The sequence below is a fragment of the Tursiops truncatus genome, chromosome 1, assembly GCF_011762595.2.
Source record: "Tursiops truncatus isolate mTurTru1 chromosome 1, mTurTru1.mat.Y, whole genome shotgun sequence".
In the NCBI taxonomy this organism is placed as follows: Eukaryota; Metazoa; Chordata; class Mammalia; order Artiodactyla; family Delphinidae; genus Tursiops; species Tursiops truncatus.
Window position 1 is genome coordinate 151,045,799 of NC_047034.1, and position 25,045 is coordinate 151,070,843.

Genomic DNA, 25,045 nt, shown 5'->3' on the forward strand with positions numbered 1-25,045 from the left:
TATTAGAATCTAGAAGCAGACAGGTAAATCAAAAAAGTTATGGGAGAATTTCATACTGGCATGTGGGCCTTTACCATTAGAACCTGCATCAGTGCAAATCATATTTTCACACGAATTTAGAGCAGCAATGGTGTTGCTTCCACCTCTGAAAACACAAATGTCAACAAAGTGCATGGAAACAGAAAAAGTCTTACAACAGCTCAGCTTATTCTGTAGGATAGCTTCAGTGCACTTGAACAAAGGAAAATTATTTGGAAAACAGATAAGTTTACCGAATGCAAAGAGAAAGTGCTTTGCTTCTGTGTGCCCCTGAAAAATGATTAGCCTTTCTTCATGTACCTGCTCTACTCAATACTCAACTAGGAAAAGAAATCCTAGTTGAAGGGCATGCAAAATCTAAACAGAGCAAGGTATTCTAGGTGCACCAAAAGGTATGCATGGAATGTAAAGTGGCCATTTTCTGAAACAGTGCAACTTGTCTACACTCTCTGAAGCTAAACAGTTTCTACCATTTTAACACAAAACAAAGAATTAAACTTACCGGGAACTGCATTAATTTTACATGTAGTTATTTATATCTCCTCGGACAGGGAGAATTTAAGTCACTCCTATCCCTCCCCCCCAAAAAAGGACGGAGGAAACAAAAGGCAGCAGGAGATGCAGAAACCTGAGTCTGGAATGTCCAGTCCAGTGAAAACCCGAACAGCTGTCCCCCCACCCCCCAGCAAACTATTCGCCATTTTTCTTTGTCTTTCAGCTGACCCCTGCCTCAGTGAAAAACTCCGAGGCTCCAATGAAGCCCTGCAGCCTCCTTCCACTTTAACAGTCAAAGGCATTCAATCTAGCATGCTATTTGACACCAAACCTTGCCTCCAGAGTGGTCCCATTGGCTGAGCTGCTTTATCAGCTAAGAACACAAAACCATGATTGGCTGCTCACGTCATCAGTTACCTCCTTTGTACACTTCCTGTTTTAAAGTTACCTTGAGAAGCAGAACAGGGGTCAGATCCAGACTTCAAACTACGAGGAACTTAAGGCTTCAAAATGCCTGGCAAATGCACACAGCAGATGCACTAGGGCCACATGTGCTTCCAAAACAGAAGATACTGAAAATTTAGAATTGTTCTTAAAATCATGCGAAAGGGTTGTTACAGTTCCCACCCAAAGGATTTCTTATTGGCTGTCAGAGTTCCATTTAAAAAATTTAAGGTAATTTAACTGCTGCTGATTGGCCATCAAAGATGTCTGTAAGATACTGCTACAGTATCCTATGGCAGTAAACCAGAGAAGCAATGTGCACAAGGTCGGAAAGTTGTGACTTAACTATCTTCAGTTTTCTGTTAAGCATTAACAGAAGAAGAAAAAGAAAACTGGGTGGGCTAAATCCAATGTCACCAAAGAAAATACAGATTCTTTAAAGTAACAAAGAGTGATATCAATGGTCATACAATGGTTTGCAAGATTTCTGAAAAGGCATCTATCATTATGTCCATGGTAATTTTAAAAGCACACATTAGTACCACAACAAATCACTTTATTTTGAAATACAAACTAATCTAAATAGGAAAATTCTGGGATAATGTATGAAGTTAGTGACAGGGACAGTGGCATTTTCAAAAAGTCTACCAGAACCCAAGAGGGAAATATAATGATAAAGGGGGGAAAAATTGGCAAAGATGAGTGAACATCAGTGAATATATTGTTTAAAACACAACAATATAGTTTGATAGATTAATTTATTTAGGGTGGTTATAAAATGTTGCTGATTAGCTTTTAATATAACAGTTTTGATATCATAGAAGATAAACTTTTCTACCACATTTTCAAGAACAAGCAGCAGGGGTGATCTCAAGAGAGATTATAAGTATCGTGGTTACTGAAGACATTCTGGGGTGCTGAAGTTTAACCAGTGGCAGTCAAAGACTTGTTTATGGATTGTGGGCCCAACTGTTTAGGTTTTAAGAGAAGCCTCCTAATATGGTGAAAATCAGTTAATATATATTCTTTTAATATTCAAATAGAAACATCTCACTATTACCTGAGGCCTTTAACAATCTCCTTATATATCTGCTTCCTCTCATCAAAGCAAAGTATCCCAGGACTAAACAACACAACTGTTTTGCCAGGCAGATGAGATCTTTTCTAGAAAAACTTTGGTTGATCTTACATGAGAGGTCATTATAGGCATATGCAGAGATCCAGCAGGTCACTGAAATAGAGGCAAGGCAGACTGTCCAATCACTTTGCCGTATTAACTTCTCTTCGAGAAAGAGTGAGGTGCAGAGAAGTTAAGCAACTGGCCCCTAGCCATTCATCTAGGAGTCAAACTCAGGTCCCATTTAGGGTGGTACTCTTCCCATGGCACTACACTGCTTATCAAGACATGGAGCACCTCAGGGCACATCCAAGGAAATTCTTAGGTGTCACATACAGTCCTTCATTGGTATCTATGGGGAACTGGTTCCAGGACCCCTGCATTTACCAAAATCTAAGGATGATCAAGTCCCTTATATTAATAATACTGTTGGCCCTCTGTATCTGAGTTCAGCATTCACAGATAGAAGCTGACTGTATGTATAGGTAGCATAAATCATTATACCCAACTTCACTAATTTAAAAATTACAAATTTGACTAATGTTTAATTTGATATGTTGTTTAGAGATCTAGCTAAGTATCTGACAAACAGCACTCTATAAGTTGATACAAATTTTATTACTAAACTACTAGAAACATTTAACCAGTAGCAAATCACTTGTATAATTTATAAGGACTTGAAACAACTAAATTATTAAAAACACTATACATTAAAATATTAAGGAACTGCATGGCAATTTCACTATGGCATCTAAACAAGAGCTTAGTTATGCTGACAGGGTGCACTGTTGGATGATTCCTGAAGCTACAAAGAGCTACAGGTATTGTAGCTCTTTTCTGAAAAGTTTAGATCACAGCTTCTGAACAGCTACCAGACTCGAAAGAGAAGGCAGAAAGCCAACAGGCCAGTTGTGTGCCTTATTCACACTAGAGCCTCTCTTAACCTCATAACACTGGGGGTCAAATCAGCTGCAAGGAAGCAAAGAAGCTCCTTTGAAGGGTGGGAGGCACAGGAATATGGAAAACATGTTCACATCACTGATCATTAATTAGTGTCACTACGGCAAAACAATAAACACTTGGAAATCAGGCAGAGCTAGTTTCAAATTCTGATTCCTCTACTTATTAACTCTATGACCCTGGGCTAACCCTGAGCCTCAGTTTCCTCATCTTCATATATGGATATCACCATCTATATCACAGAGCCACTGTAAGGATTAAATGAGCCAGCATATATAAAGTATACTGTACTGTGTCTGAATAAGCATTGAAAAGAAAAGTAAAGTACTAAAGGTCATCCAATCCAAATTCCTTGCTTTACGCAGCGGTTAAGATTCAGAAAGGCCTAGCTCCTTAGGGCCCCAAAGCTACCACAACACAATGTCTCTCTTCTATCTCCAGCATACCCTGCAACCCTGCAGAAAGAAACCCCTGAGCCATAAAGGGCAGTACAGGAGGACTTCCCAGCTGCTACTAAAACTCTTCCCCAGTTTTTATGCCAGAAATCCGTGCCTTTCACCACCAATCCTGGCTGAAGTCTGATTATTGTTCCAAAAGCCTACCCTTTGACTCTGCTTTTGATGTACCAGATTAAACCAAACATGTCTCTTGATACTTTGTGAAGGTCTTTGGCATACTTTTTATTAGTTCTTGGTAGTTTGCAAGAAAAACACTTCAACCCCTATTTCTCATCAACAGTCACCTTAGTAGAATTCAAGCCACTAGTGGGAAGATAACTCAAATTATCCTAGAATTTCCACCTGGCACTCTCACTTAGGATAGCTTTCTCTAGCTTGTCATTACGGTGGACTAAGAGCCTCATTGGATCTCTGCGGTTCTAACTCATATTCTTCCCCGGTCCTGCATCTCAACAGCCCTACACCAGACAATTGCATCATCTTGCCCTCATAAACACCCTGACACAAAACGAGTGCATGTGGTTACATGGGTCAAGCTTTAATGCTCCCAAAGAAGGCAGGGTGGGAATTGATGCGCTTAGTCAGAAAACTGATTTTGAATCACAATTACCTACTTACTAGCTGTATGACCTAGGCTAAGTTACTTAACCGTCTCTGAGCTCACTTCATGTGTAAAATGAAACAAGTAACATTTCATTTTCTTCATGTAAAATGAAAAAATAACACCAACTCACAGAAGTGTTGAGGCTTTAGTGGGTTAAAGCACTCAGCATTAATACCTAGCATGTGGTAGGTATTCAATTAATATTTAAATATACACTTGACTATAGCACCTATCATATAATTACGTTTTACCATGTCTCTATTACCAGAGGAAGGCTTCTTGAAGGCAGCAACTGTGTCTTATTTATATCTACATATATCCTCAGTGCTCAGTACAGAGATATAAATCACACCTGACCTTAGCCATAGTGTCAATGAAATAATAGGGAGTAGTGGGGACTGATGAAAACTGGAGAGTGCATGTCTCATCTAAAGGGGCAGCTATTGGGGAATTCCCTGGCGGTCCAGTAGTTAGGACTCAGCACTTTAACTGCCAGGGCCCTGGGTTCGATCCCTGGTCAAGGATCCCACAAGCCATGCGGCGCAGCCAATGGTGGGGGTGGTAGGGGGCAGCTAGTACTGAGCTCCAACTGATGAGGGCTATGGAAGAATGCTGGTCCACTGCGGTAAGAGCTTCAGATTCAATAAAAGAAGCAAAAGCCAGATCCTGGACACAAAAAGTTGATGCTAGCATAACCCCTGATATAGCATCCTGAAGAATGACTAAAGAACCAGAGTTATGGCAGAAGTTGGCCTCAACCACCATGGCAATTCCTGCCAAGGACAGGGTCTTGCTCAGTACCCCAGATTACCTGGTCTTGAAGGTTACACTGTATTCCAGCAGAAGCAAAAAGAGCAGCAAAGAAACTGGGCTCTTCAGCGGCCTGAACATTTTATTGATGGTGTCCTTAACTGACCCTTTTGGACTAGTAAGCAAACCTGTGGGTTCCAGGAAATATCATAGAAGAGAATCTCTAGAGAAAAATGAACTTCTCATATGTTGAGATGGGGAAACGAAGCCATATTCATTTGACTACTAAATTTGTTGTGTGCCTTATTATATACTAAGCTGATGAGATGGATGTATATAGCAGTTTGGTTTGCACTTATGTTGTTATAAGTTAGTGGGATTGGGGTATTTTTTTTAAGAACACCTTTAATCCAAGCGGCCAGAACCAAGCAGCATTAGTATTTTGGGTTATACTTTTAGAAGTTTTTCTCATGTAAATGAGATGTGAGGTTGAGTTAGTCCCCCCAATATTAGATAATACCATACAAAAATACTATACAAACTGTTTTGTAATCTTGTCTTACTTAAATAATGTGAATAATTTTCCCTATCAAATACAGACCTGTATCATTTATAATAATTGAATGATATTCCACTGAATGGATATAATTTTTTAATCAGTTCCATATTACTGAATAATTTCAATGTCTTCAATTTTAAAATACTGTAAATAGCATCACAGAGAACATCCATTATGCCCATTCCTTGTGCCACTACCCTTATTATGTTTTCCAGAACCCTTGCAACGGCTTCATAAATAGTATCGTTTTGTCTGGTTTAAAAAAAAAAAAAAAAGAAAGAAAAAGGAAACCAGATTGTTTAATGTTAAATCTTTCCATTTTCAATTTTGTTTCAATTTTTTAAAAAACGTATAAGCAGATCAAAGAAAACTGAGGGCTGCCGGATTGTAACTTCTGACCCGTATCCTTCACCTGACTTGGTTCTGAACAACTATTAGCTATTTAGCAAATCAAAATCACCTTCAAGGTTTAAAAAAAGGTATGTCGACACATATCTTAAAGTATCTGACAGATGTTCTGAAGATAATCCCCAAAGAAGTCCCAGAAACATTCTGAGCAATGATAACATCGTTAGAATAAGGAACATGGTGCTGGTGCTCAGTAAATGGCTGCTCAATAAATAAACAAATAAAGTAAACTAATATATGAGACCATAAGTGGATTATAAATTCTGAATTATTTGTTTTTTAAAAATAAATTATATTCTCCAAAGCATAAATGAAGACCAATGGATGGTAAACTACTCTAGAGAGACCAGTAGTTAATAATGCATGTAGAAGGACAACACAGTGGTTGATGAACAGCAAATGCTCCAAAATATGGAGGCTGCTACTATTATTACTGTTATTGGCAACGGGACTAGATGGCCTTTGAAATCACATTCATCCCTAAGAGTCTATGTTAGTTTGGAAACATATCTTATATGTTCCCAGGAAAGTCCCTTCCCACTAACGGCCAAACTATGAATCCTATACAAAAGGATTCATTTTTTTATTCATAAACTCTCTACACCAGAATTACTCAACTGGGCTCCACTCCACAGCAGTCATAACATGAAATGCTTATTAGGTGTTCTCACAAACAGGGTTCCATGGCCAAATAAGTTCGAGAAACAGTGCATAATGTATCCTTTCTCTTGAAGAGTTAAGGTATATGAGCACAAACGTTCTCAATACTAACTCTGCAGAAAAGAAATGCATTTCACATTGCCCATTACTTTGTCAAGGATCCTTTTTTCATCCCCAGAGGACACTTATTAGCATTGTATAAGAACTAATGTTCAATGGAACAGCTTGGGAAATGCTGCCCTAAGCCACTTACAAATTTTAGGGGAATGAAAGGAAGACCACAGGCAAGTCTATTCTGGTCAGAATGGTCAGTTTATTCTTCAAAAATGGTTGGAGTTTTACACACATTATGGCATTTCCCTTTTTAATGAAAATGACATTAAATATCACCATAAATAGCAATCCTCTGCCTCTCAAGTAACTGCCAACCGAGTATGCTTTGCTTCTTAAAAAGGCCCCAACTTTGTCATTTGATAATAAGCAAATTCTAAGCTACTTACCTTCAGGGTACAATAATAGTTTTTGACAGTTAAAAATGACAAAAATGTTCAACTGTACAGATTGCATGTACTTTCTTTTTTCTCTTTTAAATGGACAGGTCATGCCACTGGTGAGGGGATATGTTTTCTTAACACTGGGCAAAGAATCTCACTTCATATAGATAATGGAAAACTTGCAGCTCCTGAGGACAGAGTTAACAGTAATTAGGGGATTTTGAAAACCTTCAGTAACTCTAACAAATTTAAGCCAATGATAAGATATAAAATATTCTATGCTCCAATATCATTTCCTATGAGTCACTGAAGCATTTACTGAAGCACTGCTCAAGATCACTATTTTAGCTCATATTCATGAATGCGTTTAAGAATAATTCTTGAATCTGATTTATAACAATACACTGTTGATTTTAAATGAGGGTGTTCATTTAAATAGGACACCTTATATACCTTGAACATGAAGATTTGAACCTTTAATTTAAACCTATTCTACTGGAAACATTCAAATGCAAAGGTTAGACTAGTCCCTCTCTCTAAAAACTGCACCTTAAGTTTATCCATCAGAAAGCTCTCACTGTATAAAAGAAAGTATAACGGATTTAAACGCTACCTGCAGACAAGTAAGAACTTAAAACAAAATGGAAAATATAACTCCCATGCTGAAAATGAGTAAAGAGGTTACCTCACTGCTATCAGGTACATCACTGCTAAAACATGGAGAGGTGTGGGAAGGATGCAGCAAATTTTGCAACCTGGCAAAAATTTCTGCAGGCAGGGAGATTTTTTTCCTGAACCATTCCACAATGTTGTCTTTCTGCTTACTTCAAAGAAAATGTTATCCAGGTGACTACAAATCAAACTTACAGTCCTACTTCAACGTACTATTTCTACAACTAGAAAAAATTTCAAATGACTATACTGTAAGTCCCTTCCCGGACAAAATGATAAAACCGGTTGTTCTGATTTCAATTATCATTGCTCAATGAATAATCATTGCAAATATGAAGACTTTTTCTTCTCATCAGAATCACTACCATTCAGCACCTGGGGATTAACAGAGGGGATCAGGAAACAACCTAACCCTGAAACAAATGATCCTACGACTTTGCGGATTCATAAGTAATACTGACCTCACAGCGGTCCACTAGAAATCAGCTCCTAAACCACAACAGTACAACTAAATTAGACTATTTCTTTCATGTCAAGTGGCTCCCCACCCACCCCCGCCATGTAGAAATCTTACTGTACATAACAGAGCAGATAATTACAAAGCCTCCTCATCAAGGAAGCTCTACTTGGCTGTCAGGCAGATTTTATGCTATTCTCAAAAGAAAGTGATGTGTTCTCTCACTTATTAAGGTCCATTCAGTGACAGGCACCTACCATATGCTACTGTATTCATTTTTCAGTAAGTACTCTATAAGCTAGGTATTATTAACCATTACTTTACAAAGGAAGAAACTAAGGCTCAGACAGGTTAAGAATCTGACCCCCCCCCCGCCCCCCCACGGAGGGTAAACACCTTACAGAGACAGAATTCTTTCCCAGGTCGGACTCCAAGGTCAGCAACTACACTAGCCCCTCCCAAAGGCACTTTTTGGCCAAAGTATTTCAAATCCATTTCCTCCTACAATTAATCTACTAATATTATGTTAGGTGCTTTGAGTCTCTGTGGGAAAATACTAAAATGACCTTGTAGCCCTCCTAACTAGTCACAGTGCATGCATGCAAAACTGAATAAACAAAATGAAAAGAGAGACTGTAAGACATCAGATAACTCACAATCAGTTTGCTGTGAGCACAAGGAATAGAATGGAAAAGAACAACTTGCTGGCTAAGGAATGTTCTTCTTAGGTTGTATGCCTGAGGCTGGAATGAACCTCAAGGAGGTCATTTGTGACCTTAATAATGTCCTCTGCTATTCTCCCTCCAGTGAATGAGGCAAACTTGTCAAAATACAAAAGGTGCCTTAGAGTCATCTCTGCGTCAAGTCAACGCTTCCAACAGGAGAGGAAATGCTGTCCAGTGGAATGAGCACTAGCCTGGGAATCCAGTAATCTGGCATACACTTGGCTGTGCCCTTACATAGAAATGACCTTATCAAGGTCATCACACTCTTCAGGGCCTCAGTACAAAGGGTGTGCCTGAAAGAACCAAAGGTCACTTCCCGAGCTAAGATATAAGAGTTTTTCTTTTTCTCATCATATTCTATGGTGTTAAGAGAACACTGTTTAAGGGACTTCCCTGTGGTCCAGTGGTTAAGAATCCACCTTCTTCTTCTAGGGATGCAGGTTCGATCCCTAGTCAGGGAACTAAGATCCCGCATGCTGCGGGGCAGCTAAGCCCACAGGCTCTAGAGCCCACAACTAGAGAGCCCTCGCAACCGCAACGAAAGATCCTGTATGCCCCAATGAATATCCTGTGTGCCGCAACTAAGACCCAATGCAGCCAAATAAATAAATAAAATTTTTTTTAAAAAAAGAGAAAACACTGTTTAAGAGTAAGGGCTTCAAAAAAATAGTAAGGGCTTCACAAATTGTGTAAGAATTAAGAGTTACAGACTTATGTTTGAATCTGGGCTCTGCCACTGACTGGCTATGTGACCTTGAGCAAATTACTCAACTCCTCAGTTTCCTCATATGTAAAAATGAGGGTGGTAATAGTACCTATCTCGTACTGTGTGAGGATAATATATATATTTATACCCTTGCTGGTTCAATGTAAGCACTCAATAAAAGGCAGTAACTATGACATTCCTGAATTTTATTCATATATCTTTAGTGGCTCAGTACCTCTGAACTAAGAAGTTAGAGAGGGGAATTTCAAACCTGCCTCAAAAAGACACCTACCATGGCCCCACATTTCACTCTGCTTTCTCTGTAAGTGGAGATAAGGAACCTTGAATCTTTTCTAGTGCCATGAATCAGTTTTGCCCAAATGGAAAATGTGTAAGCAAATGAAGTAACAATTATTTGTTATAAGGATTAAATAAGATGACAGACACAGTCTGTAAAGTACAAAGCATTAGTATGATTTCTGCTTAGAAGACAAAGCTGATGTTCACAAGGTTTTAGTATAAACTCAGATCTACTCAGACCTCCTGGGAGTTCAAGATTTCTAGGGTGGTCAGTTCCAAATTATATCAATAACAAGGCCCAGCAGTTGGCCCTGGGTTAATGCAGAATGTACATGGGCTAATGTAGAATGAAAGTGTCACTGGTGCTGAAGAACAACCGCCAAGAAATGCTTGCTGAATAAAAAAGATATTTATATGTATACACTTGTTTTTACAACCTCGACCAGATTTGCTAAAAAAGAAACTAAGTTATAGATGCTGTAACGGTCTTCATATTTGATTAACTTAATGACTAAGCCAAATGAAGCTGAGATGATCAATGTACAAAATGTACAGCAAGCCCTGTTTTCCCTCATACTTTTGACTCTATCTTCCACACTGCAATGTAATTGCAAACATGAGGGAGGAGACCCTCACCTAATCATATCAAGACACAAAGGAGTTAAGACTTCCAATTCACTGGTCTCCCCTTGAAACCTGAATTATTTAAAAGTTTCCATGCAAAACTGGAATTGCAAATATTTTGTTGTAACCAGTTTTAATTTTACACATCATTGAGGATAAGCATATCCTAGGATCACCCCACAGTTTGAAGAAGGTACTAGGTTTTTAGATAGGTCCCAGTATTTGGGGACAAACATCCTAAAGAACTGGTGATGTTTGAAAAAGCTCCCCAGTGAGCTCTTTACACTATGCACTTGGTAGTTCCTCACTGCTTGGCATTAATCATTTCCATATATAGAAAGACTATGTCAGCAACATTCTGAAGCCTGGTTTTAAAGGATGCAGATTCTTAAGCTTTCTGTACATATTTTCCCCATTATCTACCTGGGTTCAGAAAAACTCCAGCAGTTTACTTTGTAAATCCCTCCCTTCACAATAGAAACCAAGGGATACAATTTAAATACCTAGTTGAAAAAATTATAATCTATATGGTTACCATTCTGTGGTTTGAACAGTACAAAAATTCTTTTTGTAATTATTCAAATAAATACAAATTCTTACTCAAATTCCCCACTCAATACACTCCTAACACCCAGAAGTCAAAGAAAGATGATCCACTGTGAAATATAAAACTATCTGGGAGTTTGACAAGTCAGGCTTATGTTGATAGTATGACATAGTAGATAAAACTACAAGCTTTGACATCAGGCAACTTGGATTTGAATCCCAGCTCAACCACTGAGTGACACTGGACAAGCTACTTAACCTCTCTGATCTTCAATTTTCTCATCTGCAACATGGGGATGATAATGCCTACCTAACAGGAAATGTGTTAAATGTGCTCCAAAATGTCAATTCCCTTCCTCTACCACTTTCCCCTTTTCTCTTGAAAATTCAGTTGCATTCACATAAAACTGAGAAATGTGAAAATCACAGGAGTTTCTTGAAAATGGTATAAAAACTGAAGTGTAACGTCTATCTAAAGCTGAAAGAACCACCTAAGACAGACAAGGAAAAACAAATTAGGAAAACACAGAAGTTTAACAAATGTGTTTCCATGATCCCCAAACCTTGGGAGGAGCAAATGTAGAACAATCCAAGTTACCACAATTCAATGGAAAAGTAAGGTGCCCCCAATAAACTGACTCTAACAACTCTCAATTAGAACAAAAGCTTTTTTTTTTTGAACAAAAGCTTTTTGAAATATGAACCACAGAGAGTTGACAAGTCCTCTAACTTAAGACAAGATGCAAGAAGCTATGCACGAGCTTATTTTTGTTCCCAGCTGCTTATTTTAAAAAAAAAAAAAAGTGTGTATGAAGGTGGGTATATTTTTTAGTCATATATAAAAGGAAATAAATGAGCCAAGATCCAGGATCTCTGTCAAGCGCTCTTCCACTAAAGAGGAACCTAACAATATCCTTTCAAACAAATAATTGCAAAGTATCTGATATTTGCTAAAAAGAGCAGCTTTGGAAACTTGGAAACTCAGCCCTGAACTGTATCTTTCCTAGAACAGTAAAACTTCATGTAGAACATCTCAAAACTAGCAGCACGGTCCTGAGACCCGATAATCTATAACTACTCTCTTAATATAATCCCCAAATCGTAAAATTCCAAAAATGCTTCTGCTTTTTCACTCCTATAGATCTGTCACTACTTAATGCTGTGCCTCCTAGGCTCGGCATTCAGTTATTAAGACCATGCACACCTATCCCATAGAAATCCTCTCTCAGTCTGGGTCTGTTTATTTGCTCCTCACACCACTGCCCAGGTCTGGTAACTACGGACTCCAGGGCTCCACCAAAACCTCAGTGTTTCAAAAGCGGGACTCCCTAGCAAAATTCCTGATCTGATCCTATTGTTCGCCGGGTATGTCTCTAGGGCCCTGATGCCCTCTCCTCCTATACCATGCCCTCAGACCTGGCACCCGTGGACATCAGGGTCATTCCCTGTGTTACACTCCAAGTCTAGCACCCCTGGATCTCGAAGATCCTCTCAACCTGAAACTCGGGTTTCAGTGTTTCCAAACCTGGCACCCTTGGCGCTTGCACGCCCCTATCCCGGGCCATGCACGTTCCATGAAGGGTACCTCTGGAATTTGGAGTGCCTCCCACTCCCGGCCATGCACAGGCTACCCACGAAGTACTGGCCAGACCATCTCCCACTCTTCCCCTTTAAGGCCTCTAGGCTCGCCCCCAACCTCCACCCCACGCCTGCGCCGTAGGGGGTCATCACCCTGCAGCCAGAGAGCCCCAGACGCGCGCATCCCTACAGCCTCCGATTCCTTCATCACCCCCTAGGCCAGAGCCAGCGCGACCAATAACGTGCCAGGTCCTCGGCCTCCCCGCCACCGACCAATCACGAGCGAGCCCCCCCGCCGTCGCCTTCCGCCAATGGGAGAAAGCCCGCGGGTCGGGCCGACAAGGCGTACGGACCCCACGAGCGCAGCGGCGGCGACAGCGGCGGGCACGGCGAGAACACAACATGGCGGCGGGCAGGCCGCACCGAACTACAGCAGCAGCCGCGCGAGGGAAGTGAGGTCTCCGCCGAAGGCGGGAAGCGCCGCCCCTCCCCCCGCCGCCGCCGCTCACCTCTCCCCCTTCCTCCCGCGGATGCTCCCGCACACTCACACGCCTCTGCTTAGAAGTCCAAGGAAGAGCAGGAGCCGCCCCCGCGCTCCTGCGGAGTCGGGCAGTGCAGAGACCTGGGCACGGCGGAGGGGAGGGGGAAGCGTGCGTCAGGGAGAACGGAGCGCGCGCGAAGCGGGGGTACAAACAAGATGGCGGCCACGCCGTTTGCACCGTTTCCCCCCTCCCCCTCACCTTCCCCTCCCCCTTCCCCTCGGCGCTTCGACTCCCAGTGTCTTTATTGCGCAGAAGCTTAGTTGCCTGAAGTCTCGCGAGATATGAGAAGGGGCGATGACTTTGTGAGGCGGAATGAGAGGCGAGAACCTTCTGACCCCGCCCCCTTTGGGGGATTCGGGATTCGGAGGCGTTTAGTAGTGACCTGCGTGGAGCGTTCCGTGTTTGTGGATCTCTGCTTTGGTGCGCCAGCTTTTGAATTTTAGGGGAATAAAGTTTTTGTGAGTTTTTTTTTTTTATTTGGGAGGACGCAGAGCTGGGGGCTGGAGGGCGACGTGGGAATGCCAAATTAAGTGCGCCTTTAATGATAGCTACCAGTACCGTAAAAGAAGGGCTATAACACCAAAACTGTAAAATGACATACTCCAAAATAAAGAGCATCACTTCCCAATAGTGGTCACTTGTTACCTTACGTCGACATGGACATTGCTTTTCTCACTTGAATGCAGTTTAAAACTTTTTAAAAAACAATTGGAAACTAAACTACAATGAACATTATATCTTTTTCATACTTTACTGCTTTAATCTCCACAATTACTTGGTCGAAGGCATCAGCATTATTATTTATTATTATTTATTTCACTGGTGATAAAACTGAAGCGCAAAAAAGGTTAAATTGATCAAGGCTCCGCAGCTTAGTAAGTGTTGAAACTCAGTTTAAATAGCCCCCAAACCTGTAGATAAATGCATCAAATATGTATTGAGTAGAATTAGCTACAGGCGCAAAGAGAAGTGAGACTGCTCCTGCTGGTGGTTACCTTGAATTTTACAAATGACCTTACAGCCTTTCTGAGACTTGGGTTGCAGGGGTCCTCAACAATAAAATCAATACACTATTATTATTTCCTTCCTTTGATTTTATGACCCTGGTGATAAAGTAGTTGAGAATAGTGGAATAAACCCTTGACTTGAACTCAGGGAAATCGTTTTCAACTCCAACTTTAATAAATCTCATTTCAGGCATTCAATGAATATTTGATGAATGAATGAACAAAACCTAACTAGTTATAAGACACCTGACTTCACTGAGTCTCGATTTCTTCATCTGTAAAATGATCTAATTCCTACCTCCTGGGAGTGTTGGGGAGATTGAATGAAATAGTATAAGGGCGAGTGCTTTGTAAATTGCAAAAGTGTTATAAAGAAGTTAGTGATAATGATTTTTCAGACCTGAGAAATGGCGTAAAAAATTAAAAACAAACTCAAGAAATAGTATGTTGAGATAGATAAGCTTAGCTAATGGGAAAAAGCTAGCTAAGTCTTTCTACAAATGTTTATTGAGCAATTATTGCATATACTATGCTTGTGAAAGAGAAGAAAAATGTGCAGGAAGCAGCACAAATTAGTATTATTAGTTATCATTCTTGTAATTAAGTATTGACAGTATATAGGGGCTGCAGTCAGTTTCCCTCTGGGAGTGTGGAAATCAGGTTGCCCTCAGAATTAAACTAATAAAAATTTACATAGTAGAAGAAATTAGCTAATGGTGGTAGTAAACATATTTTAACAACTGGTACTTCTCAGGCACTGATCTACCAGATGTGAATTCCAGGAAGGGTCCAAGAGATATCCCTCTGTACTAGGTGTTAACCCTTCAGTTGCTAGTTTTTAAATAGTAGGTCCCAGGGGAGGGGAGTTGTCAGGAAAGTTGGAACAGCAGCTATTTACCAGCTAGTACCAAAGTATTTCAGTATTTTAGTAGTCGGTATTATAACTGGTGTCAGTCACACTAGTACATACAGGCTGAATATTAGTCCTTGCTGTAGACTGTGGTTATCAATATTCTCTGCCCTTCCTTTTCTAAAACCCTCCCCATCTGGCCTGTCCCTAGGAGGTTATACTTCTCACCCTAATGCCATCAAGCTAGGCTTTGTTTTGGTCAGTGAAATGTGAGTAGAAATAGCTTGATCCAGTTCTGAGTAGAAATGTATGGGCCATCTCATGATTCCACCATATTTTTCTTCAGCCCTGAGAGGATCATGTTCCAAATAGAGCTGCTTTTCTAGCTTTGGTCCCAGAATGAAGATGTGCAGAGCCACAGCTGACGCACAAGACATGTAACGTGAGTAAGAAATAAACCTTTGCTATAAGCCACCGAGATTGTTTTAGTTGTTTGTTACTGCAACATAACTTAGCTGGCCTAAACTGGCAAATACAGTTCTGAAATTAGCTATCTGTAGGGGTAAGCCAAGAGCTTAGCTACAAGCATGATCAAAAAATAAACCAGACTCTGATCCAGTTCATATGAAAGGAATCTCAAGGCAGATGTGATTGTAATTTAATAAACAGAAGCCTAATCAATCTTGTCAACCAATCATTCTGTGTCCTATTTGGAGAGAGATTCTGTGAACCGACGGGCTTAATCGGCCATGACGACTCAAAACAACCCAGTCACAGAGGCAAGCATTAGCATTGTCTTTCTGAGCCCTGTCTCAGTCAGGCCAACCTGGGCATTAACATTTCCTTGTCCGTGTCATCCCTATAGTGGGTGAGAATATCTCAGGCTGCCTCAGCTGAGAAATGCTTCTTAAGATCAATGTTTTTTCCTGGTATGATTCTACGCTCACCCAGCAAATGTATTTCCTGTAGGGACAGAATTTAGCGATCTGTCACCTAGAGGATCCAAGTTCCTTTGATAATTGCATTTTTCATTGTAAATTAATCTATTGGATTCTGGTTTATGTAACTATCAGTTTTTGTAAACTTAGAGAATACGAGAGTCCCCCTGGGAGATGGTTCCATTCTGTGCTTACTATTAAAATCAGGCTTCTGAGTTTGCAAGGCTGAAGACCAGTTCTGGGATGATGGTAAATTCCTTAAAGTTTTGGAACTGTAGAGGGACCTGTCTAGACAACCAGCTGGACTACCTTAAGCTACACCCCTCTATCTCATTGTGTGCCTTCTTTGATCTCAAAGAAGAGCGGTAAGTGCTAAAGAAAGATAAGATTCACATGCTGTGGGAGTTCAAAAAGGGAGAGATTTCTTCCATTTAGTATGAAATAGTGGGAAGAGTTCAGGAAAGATTTGTGAGGATGTGACATTTAAAAAATGAGTAGAATTAGGGGAAGAGCATGGCACGTGTAGGTGACCACTAGAGCAAATATAGGAAGCAGGGAATTGATGGAGGAAATATAGAATAAGAGGATAAGGAAGAAAAATCATCTGGAAAAATACATTGTGGTCAGATTAAGGCTCTTGGGTTTTATTTTCTGGTAAGGAGAGTTAGTGGTGGAAGTTTTTTTTGTTTTACCTTTTTTTTTTTTTTTTTTTGCGGTACGTGGGCCTCTCACTGTTGTGGCCTCTCCCGTTGTGGAGCACAGGCTCCGGATGCGCAGGCTCAGCGGCCATGGCTCACGGGCCCAGCTGCTCCGCGGCATGTGGGATCTTCCCGGACCGGGGCACCAACCCGTGTCCCCTGCATCGGCAGGCGGACTCTCAACCACTGCACCACCAGGGAAGCCCTGTTTTACCATTTTAATCACTTTTAAGAGTACAGTTCACAGGCACTTAGTACTTTCACATCGTTGTGCAACCATCACCACTATTTGTCTCTAGAATATTTTCACCATCCGATACTGAAACGCTGTGCCCATTAAACAATAACTCCCCATCCTCCCCTCCCCCAGCTCCTTGGAACCACTGTTCTACTTTCTCCCTTTGAATTTGACTTTCTCCCTTTGAATTTGAATTTGAATTATATGAATAGTCAAATTCATATAAGTGGAATTATACAATTATATATTTATCCTTTTATATCTGGCATATTTCACTTAGCATAATGTGTTCAAGGTTCATCCATGTCATAGCACGTACCAAACTTTCATTTGTATTTATGGCTGAATATACTATTCCATTGTGTGTACATAGCACATTTTGCTTATACATTCATCCATCAATGGACATTTGGGTTGTTTCCATCTTTTGACTATTGTGAATAATGCTGCTATGAACATTGGTGTACAAATATCTGTTTGAGTTCCTGCTTTCAATTCTTTGGGATACATACCCCAAAGTGAAATTGCTGGATCATATGGTAATTCTATGTTTAATTTTTGAGGAGCCACTATACTGTTTTCCACAGCAGCTGTACTGTTTTACATTCCCAGTGATAGAAGTTTTTACAGAGGGGAGTGACATGGTCAAAACTGTGTTTAAAGACTATCTGGCAGAGATAACAGGATGGAATAGGGTTGCAGAATGACCAGTTAGAGACTTCCACAACATATCAGACAAGATGTAACAAGAGCCTGAGCACATATGTAGCAGTGAGAATGGAGGGAAGAAAATACAAATGCAGCGGTGATATTGCCAACGTAGGATTGGAAGGACTGGACTGTTGATCAGCTGCTGTAGGGGTGGGGATCAAGAGAAATGAAGGTGTGTAGTATGACCCCCAGGTTTCCCACATGGGAGGATGGTAATCTCCAGATGAAGACTTCTGGACTTCTCCAGAGCGTGTCGAGTGGGACATTGTAAGGTCTAGGATGGACACTTGTTGTCTTGCCTGCTCAACACCCTTGCCCTTTCCAATGGTAATGGCACTCTACTTGCAGCCCAGCTGCTGAGCTCTGAAATCCATTGCCCTTCACCCCCAGGCCTCACTTCCCACAAGCTATTCCTGGCCGATGACTGAGCACAGCAGAGAATTTTGGACAGACTTCTTCCTGGGGTAAGTGACACTCTTCTGATGGACAGGTTGGCTCAAGGACTCCTCAGTGACCTCACAACCTTTCCTGGGAGCTGCACGGCAGTCTAAGGTGCTTCCACCTAGAACTCTCGCCTTCTTTCTTCTTCACTTAGGGTCAGACCTCTCTCACTGTCAGATGGTCCTCTCCCGGTCTCTTTTAGGTCTTGCCCCCATTTTCCCTCACGGGTGTTTTCCATGATACATTTCTTGCATTTAATCCTGTCTAGGTGTCTGTCTTCTGAGGATCTGAACTGACATGAGGGGAAGGAGGATGAGATCGTAGTACCTCCTCTCCACCCCATCAGCCATAGGGGTAAGCCTATGACCCAGTCTGACCAATCATAATGATCCCCACATCTTGGCCCAGTGCCTCCTCAGAGTCTCTCTGCATCATTTGGCTCCCAGACCATCAGCTGCTTGTTCCACCTCAACCACAGACGTGGCTGACCAACTCTGAGTGAGGCCTCACAGTTCCACTTCCTGAGGCCAACTAGTTGCAAATATGGATTCTCTGGCTTCTCCTGCAATTTCCAGACCCTGAGGACACACCACCTCACAGAGCATGAGATCTGCCTTCCTAAGCAGCTGCTGAAGGGGTCAATGAAGCAACCTAGAAGTACAGGAGATTTAACTGCCCATCGGGTCAACTATGATTAATGGGGGAACAATCCACTCTCCCTTCCTTCCTCTGATGGACTGTTTCACGGTATAGTTTCTCTATACAACCCATCTATAGGCATTCTGTATGGCCAAGTGGGTAGACCTGTCCAGAGACTAGATGTGTCTCTTCACAGCTCATCGTAAAGAAGTAGCAGCAAACGTTTCCTTGCATTGCTTGCCGTCTCTTCCTGCTTCCCCTGTCCCATTATCCTCACTGCCCTAGGACTGTGCATCCCATATAAAGCTTTAGCACTTAACCCCTTTTTCAGGCTTTGTTTTCCAGGAACCCTTGCTTAGACAGATCACAGTTTCTGAACAGATGGGCACATGACCCAAACTAAGTTAAGCAAGGCCTTCCTAAAGATGTGAAATATAGGAGAGACAGGACTTTTCTTCTGTAGGTCTTGAGCCATAAAGATCTATGGGTGGCTATCATTTCTGCTTTATGGACAGAGCCTGCCTGAGCATGAAGGCATCACAGAGGAAGGCAGAGCTCAGCGAAAGAGAAGGACACAGTGCCCAGACATCCTTTGGGCTCTGAGATCCAACTCTCTCCAATATGTGTAACTGTTTTTGTCATTTCTTTACCTCCCTAAAGACCAGTTTTCCCAATCCAAATCAAAGAAAATGTGGTCATCCCTAGATCCCACGTTGCCTACATTAAAGAGATCGGTCAGGTGACTAGATTTTTGGGCTCAATTTCAAATTCCTGGGAGAGAGAGCTGTTCCTTGGATTAACTTTAGCCAGAAGTTTGCCCCTGAACCAATCAACTTCATTATGAGGTACAGGATCATGTATACACATGGCTGTAGCCACTGTAAGCCTGTGAATGAAGGTGTGGTAGCGTATAGGGATAGAAAAGTGGGAGCAGAGAGTTGGGCAGACCAACCAATGGCTGCCCACTCTCTGAGAATAAATAAGGGGGGAAAGGGTAAAGGGAAGGGGTCTGAGGACAGAACACTATCTAACCCAATGCTATCCTACACTTTACCTAAACCAACACTATCCAACAGAACTTTCTGCAATAGTGGAGATGTTTTCTATCTGTGCTGTTAAATATAGCAATCACCAGCCACATGTGGTTATTGAGCACTTGACGACAGCTAATACAACTGAGCAACTGAATTTTTTTCCTCATTTTATTTTAATTTAAAATTGAATAACTATATGTAGTTAATGACTACATATTGGACAATACAGACCACACTGTTGATCTGCTTGGGAAGACAGCGTGGAATATTGGCTATTGCGTCTGCTTTGGAGTCAGCCCGACCTAGGTTCAAGTCTCAACTCTACTTCTTATAAATTGAACAGATGACCTGACCCCTCTGAGCTGTAGAGTTAAAAGACGTAAAGAACGGTAAACAACATAGGATACCAAAAAGAGAGAAAGGGGCAAAAGATTCTGCAAAGGGACAAAAAGTCAGTTGGATTTAGCAATTAGGAGACTGAGTGAATTAAGACAGAGAAGTGTTCAAAGTGTGTTGGGGTAAGAGCCAGACCAGCAATTTACCTGTCTTTTGGACATCTGTTAAGTATCTTTCCTCTGGAGGGGGATCCCAGGCACGGAGAGACAGGGAACACAAAAATTTTCTCTTAATCCTGATGGCCACATGGGGAGCTAAAAACCCAAAGGCATGTCCTGAAGGTAGGGCTCCAAGGTCAAGCCAGAAAAACAGTCATAAACAGTCAGCCATGGGGTCTGGATCCAAAGATGGGGTTGCCTAGACCAGGAAGCTAGAAGAAAAGAACACCTCATAAAATACCCTCATTACATAGCACTTACTGTGTGACTAGATTGTGAGCCCTTCAGGGTTCAGGGCCATGTTCTTCTTGGTATCCCCATCGTCTAGTAAGTTCCAGACACCATAGTAGGTGTTAAATTAACATCTGTAGAATGAATGAATGAAAGTAAGCCAGTCCACTCCCTGGTGCATGGTAGACACTCTAAAAATGTTAAGTTATCAGAAGGAGAAAACTCTGCAGTGAGAAGGTGCCAGGGTATCCTTCTTGGCTTGGAAACCCTGTTTGTAAGGTCCCCAGCATATTGCCTGGCACAGAGGGATTGCTCAACAAGTGGTCACAAGGGTAATGATTATTAGTGGGGGAGAAAGCTTTTGCATAATGATTGGGGAAAGCCTTGATAATAATAAGAGCTAACCTATGTTGATCTCATTTAATTCTTAGCCCACTCAACGAGATAGATTTTATTAGACTGATTTTATAGATGAGGAAACTTAAAGAAGAGATGTAATTTATCCAAAGTTAGCCAGTTCAGAAACCTCAGGGCTGGAGTTGAACCTGAGCTTCCATGATTCCAGAGTCTAGGCTCCAGCAGCAAAGATTTGGGAGGCAGGAGGATTGCCAAAAGAGGAGTTTAAGGAAGAAAGTTCTGGGGTCGAAATTCACTTCTGATTTCTATACATTTACACAAATCATGATGCCTTCTTCTCCCTTGAATGCCCGCTTCTTGACTTCTTGGCAAGGTCCTCACCCCTTCTACTGAATTCATCTCTAGGCCACCCTTCTGTTTCCTGTCCCATTCAACCATATATACTCTCCTTCAACTTAAGGAAATAGGAATTGAAATGGGGTCAAGGGGAGCTTTTTATTTGTTGCTTTGTTTTAGTTTTAAGAAGGAAAACTCTAGAGCAATTTTGTAAACTAGGCATTCCAGTAGACAGGCAGAAATTGACAATGCAAAAGAGAGAAAAGATCTGCAGAAGTAAGTTTTTGGGGTCCTTGGCACAGATTGGGTAGAGTTTGACCTCTGATAGGAGCTGGGACCCTGAGACTTTTCTTCAGAGCAAAAGAAGACAGAGAATATGGATACAGAAGCAGGAAAGTTCATAAAGGTTAAGAAGCTTAAAATCAAAAGTTAAATTTTGCAGCAATTGATGATGGAATGGTCTAGGACACTGTTTTTCAAATTGCAGGTCCTAGCTTATTAGTAGACCATAAAATCACTTAGAAGTTTGCAACCAGCTTTATTTTAAAAAAATGGAATAGAATTGAAAATTTGAACTAATTACACATAGCAAGGGTAAAACTACTGTGAAACTTCTGTTTCAGCTATATATCCAACTACATGTATACTGTAAAGTTTATTTCTTATTGAGGGTACAGTAAAACATATTTTAAAGCCACTGTTCCAGGATGAGACCATGAGAAGAGTGGCTGATTCCCAGAACTTTCTTTCTCTTCTATGATGTGTGTATATTGGCCTTGCTTTGTGACCAATAGTAGGCACCCTAAGGGACATGAGCCTGATGCAGTATGCCAGAGCTTCCTACGCAGTGGCTATAGCATGTGCATTCCATATGTGCCTAAACATTAGTCTCCTAGTCTTCGGGCTACTCTTTCCTCCTGAGAAGAAAATCCTGAGATTCACTATGATTGGACAGGCTGAGTTCATACCACCACCCTGAACCAATCATTCTGGCCAGTGAGATTGACCAGCTCACCCCTCCTCTTCCCTGATGGAGTCAGCTTCCTGGAAACACATGGATCCTAGAAAGGAAATTAGGGGCTTTTGCAAAGGGGGAGATGGAAAAATGAGGTAATCAACTAATGTTCAATACACATGGCCTTTGAGGTGCCAAAATTAGTTGTAAGTTTCAATAACATTTGTGCTGGTCATTTGCCTGTTTGCTCTGAGCTCTAATCTAGCCTTTCCATGCTCTGCTTTGTACTGAAGAGTGCCAGGCCCTGAAAGGCCCTGAAAAGTACACTTCCCAGACTCCCCTTGCTAGCTGGCTTCCTGTCAGATTCAGCCAATGGGAAGTACAGGTGGGAAATTGTTTGGCTGGAGATGGGATGGCTGGAGGAGAGGCAAAGCCATTTTCTCTCTGCATCCGCTAGAGACTGGCAGCAGCTGGTGGTTATGGGCTCAGACCTTTAGTGTTTCCAAAAGTGTCAGTGGTACTGGAGGGATAGCTCTAGGCTCCAGTGACCTCTGGCAGTTCTGCCAGCAGCATCATTTCAAAAGCAATATTCCAGTAGCATCAACAGCAAGTGCACTTCTGGATCTAGTAAACACCCTTCCATTTGATGATCCTCCAGGTCTAGGGGTGGTAGAAGCTTCCTGCAGCTACTAATCTCTAGTCTTCCTCACCTTACCCTTTTGCTTCCTCAAGCCAACCAGTTCTCTGAAATAAATGACCTCTGAAATTCCAAGCATGTTTTCTGTTTTCTTGTCTTCGCCCTGACTGACATGGCACTGCCCTGGCCATTAGCTGACTGCCATGATTAATTTCCCAGGTGTGCTGTTTGCAGGTGTTGAGCTGGGTGATGCCACAGAGCAGAACATTAAGCTCTCTCCTGGGGCATTGGGACAGGAGCAAGGGAGACCCTGGAGAAAGCACAGAGAAAGCCTCCCACTCCTTTTGCTTCCTCATCTTTCCCTATTAGAACTGTGTGATGGAGAACTTAACTGCCTGCCTCCCAAGATAACTTGACTCCACATTGTGACTGAAAGGGATGGGCTGTGGAATGATGGGGTGGGAATACAGCAAGGAGCACAGTTGGCAAGGGGGCCCAAAATGGACGAGCCGGGATAGGGTGCCCTTGCTGCAGAGTAGAGTTTAGGGAGGGAGGAGGGGCAGGGACTATGACCTCTGCATCCTCTTTTTCAGAGGAGCTGATGGAGGGATAGACCTGTGGTTCTCAACATTTCCTGTCTTACCGCCCCCCAAGTGCTCTGCAATCAAAACAAGAAAACTGACTCTTTTAATGACATTTATCCTGGCTGATACCGGAGGAACTGTTACTGAATCCTTATGTCTAACCTGGCTCACTTCTGTGAGCTCCTGTTGCTACCCAGGCCACTGGGGGTAGTCAAGTCTCTTGAGGCCCTGGAGAGGTAAGATTGTGGATAACTCCTGGAGTCTTCAAAGGGGCAGCCATGCCAAAAACACCACTTCTCTCAGAGACCCCTTGCCACGGCCAGTAGCGTCTTGCACGATGTTATTAAGTCAGTCCCACTTAAGTATGATCCATGATTGGAAACCTAGATCCAGTCAGCCATTAACTTGCTCTGTGATCTTGGGCCGATCAGTCAAGCTCAATCTCAACATTTCCATCTGTTTGAAAAAGAGCAGAGGGATAATTTTTCTAAATTCTTTTAAAATAAGTCATTTTAAGGGGATGGATGGGATGGGAAAAATGATAGGTGTTACCATCTACCCCTCCTTCTTGCCCATCCTCCCTGGGTTTCTGTGAGTATCAAATAAGACAGCAAGCATGAAACTGTCCTGAAAAGTACACAGCCCCACACAAAAGCAAGAAAGTGTTATTATCCACATAGTCGTTAGCTTAGAGGGATGAAGGCAGGGCACAGGCTGAGAGCCAAACAGCTGGAAGGCAAGAAACCTTAACACCAAAAAAGGAAACTTTCTTTGTTCAAATTCTTCCTGGAGTGACACTTTCTTTGGAGCAGACCTGGCACTGGAATCCTCTGAAATGCTGACATGGGTCCAGGAAAGTGTTCAGGGGGCAGGTAGGGCATCCAACAGCCAAAAGATGCTGGAGAAACACCAGGCCTTGTTCCTCAGTTCCTCTGTGATCCAACAAAGGATGCAATGGAAGACGGAGGTTGAGGTTCAAAGCTGGTGTGTGCTGGATCCTCCTCCAGGCTCTTTAACCAGCCACCAAGCTATCTGGGGACCCAGGATGTCATGGGCATGCTGTAACTAATACTGAACTCAGCTGCCCACAGTCTAAACACCATCCTATGTCGTGTTCAAAGAGAACATTGATCTGGGGAGGACCTTAGAGACTGTCTAGTCCAACCAAGGCCCAGTGAGGGGCAAAGACTTTCCAAGATAACAAGTAGTCAGGCTCGTGGGGCTGCAAGGAACAGAAACCAACTCCTGCAACTCCCATGTAAGGACTGACATTGAAACACCAGCAGGAACGAGGCAGCTCTAGGACTCGCTGCTCTGTCCGTGCTCCCTCTGCTCACACTCTCCCCGTCTCTGCACTGCACGCCTCCTCCCTCCACCTTCTCCCACCCTCCTCCTCCCTCCCTCCCTCCCCCTCCCTCCCTCCTCCTCCTCCCTCCCTCCCTCTTTCCCTCCTCCTCCTCCTCCCTTCCTCCTCCTCCTCCCTCCCTCCCTCTTTCCCTCCTCCTCCTCCTCCCTCCCTCCTCCTCCTCCCTCCCTCCTCCCTCCCTTCCTCCTCCTCCTCCTCCTCCTCCCTCCCTCCTCCTCCTCCCTCCCTCCTCCTCCTCCCTCCCTCCCTCCCTCCTCCTCCTCCCTCCCTCCCTCTTTTCCTCCTCCTCCTCCTCCCTCCCTCCTCCCTCCCTCCCTCTCTCCTCCCTCCA

General features: G+C 42.4%; 1 protein-coding gene and 1 long non-coding RNA gene across 7 annotated transcripts in view; one reads left to right on the top strand and one right to left on the bottom strand.

Moving 5' to 3' along the window:
- NFYC (nuclear transcription factor Y subunit gamma) overlaps positions 1-13,319 on the bottom strand; it is a 63,107-nt gene extending 49,788 nt beyond the window's left edge. The window contains exon 1 of one of the 4 annotated variants that reach the window (XM_019938029.3): positions 13,145-13,319. The gene's annotated coding sequence lies outside the window, so the exon portion shown is untranslated. Of the gene's footprint in view, positions 1-541; positions 729-13,105 lie in introns of those variants that run through there. The other 3 variants (XM_019938028.3, XM_073791369.1, XM_004311073.4) reach the window with 3 other exon arrangements.
- A 53-nt stretch (positions 13,320-13,372) lies between these two features.
- On the top strand, positions 13,373-24,922 carry LOC109550405 (uncharacterized). Of its 3 annotated transcripts, none has more exons than XR_012325703.1 (4): positions 13,373-15,437; positions 17,971-18,044; positions 18,290-18,768; positions 23,358-24,922. It is a non-coding gene; the product is annotated as an uncharacterized lncRNA (long non-coding RNA). The 3 variants fall into 3 exon arrangements; XR_012325704.1 differs by lacking the exon at positions 23,358-24,922 and having other exon boundaries at positions 18,290-18,375; positions 18,597-23,331; XR_002176911.3 differs by lacking the exon at positions 23,358-24,922 and having other exon boundaries at positions 18,290-23,330.
- Positions 24,923-25,045: the final 123 nt, after the last annotated feature.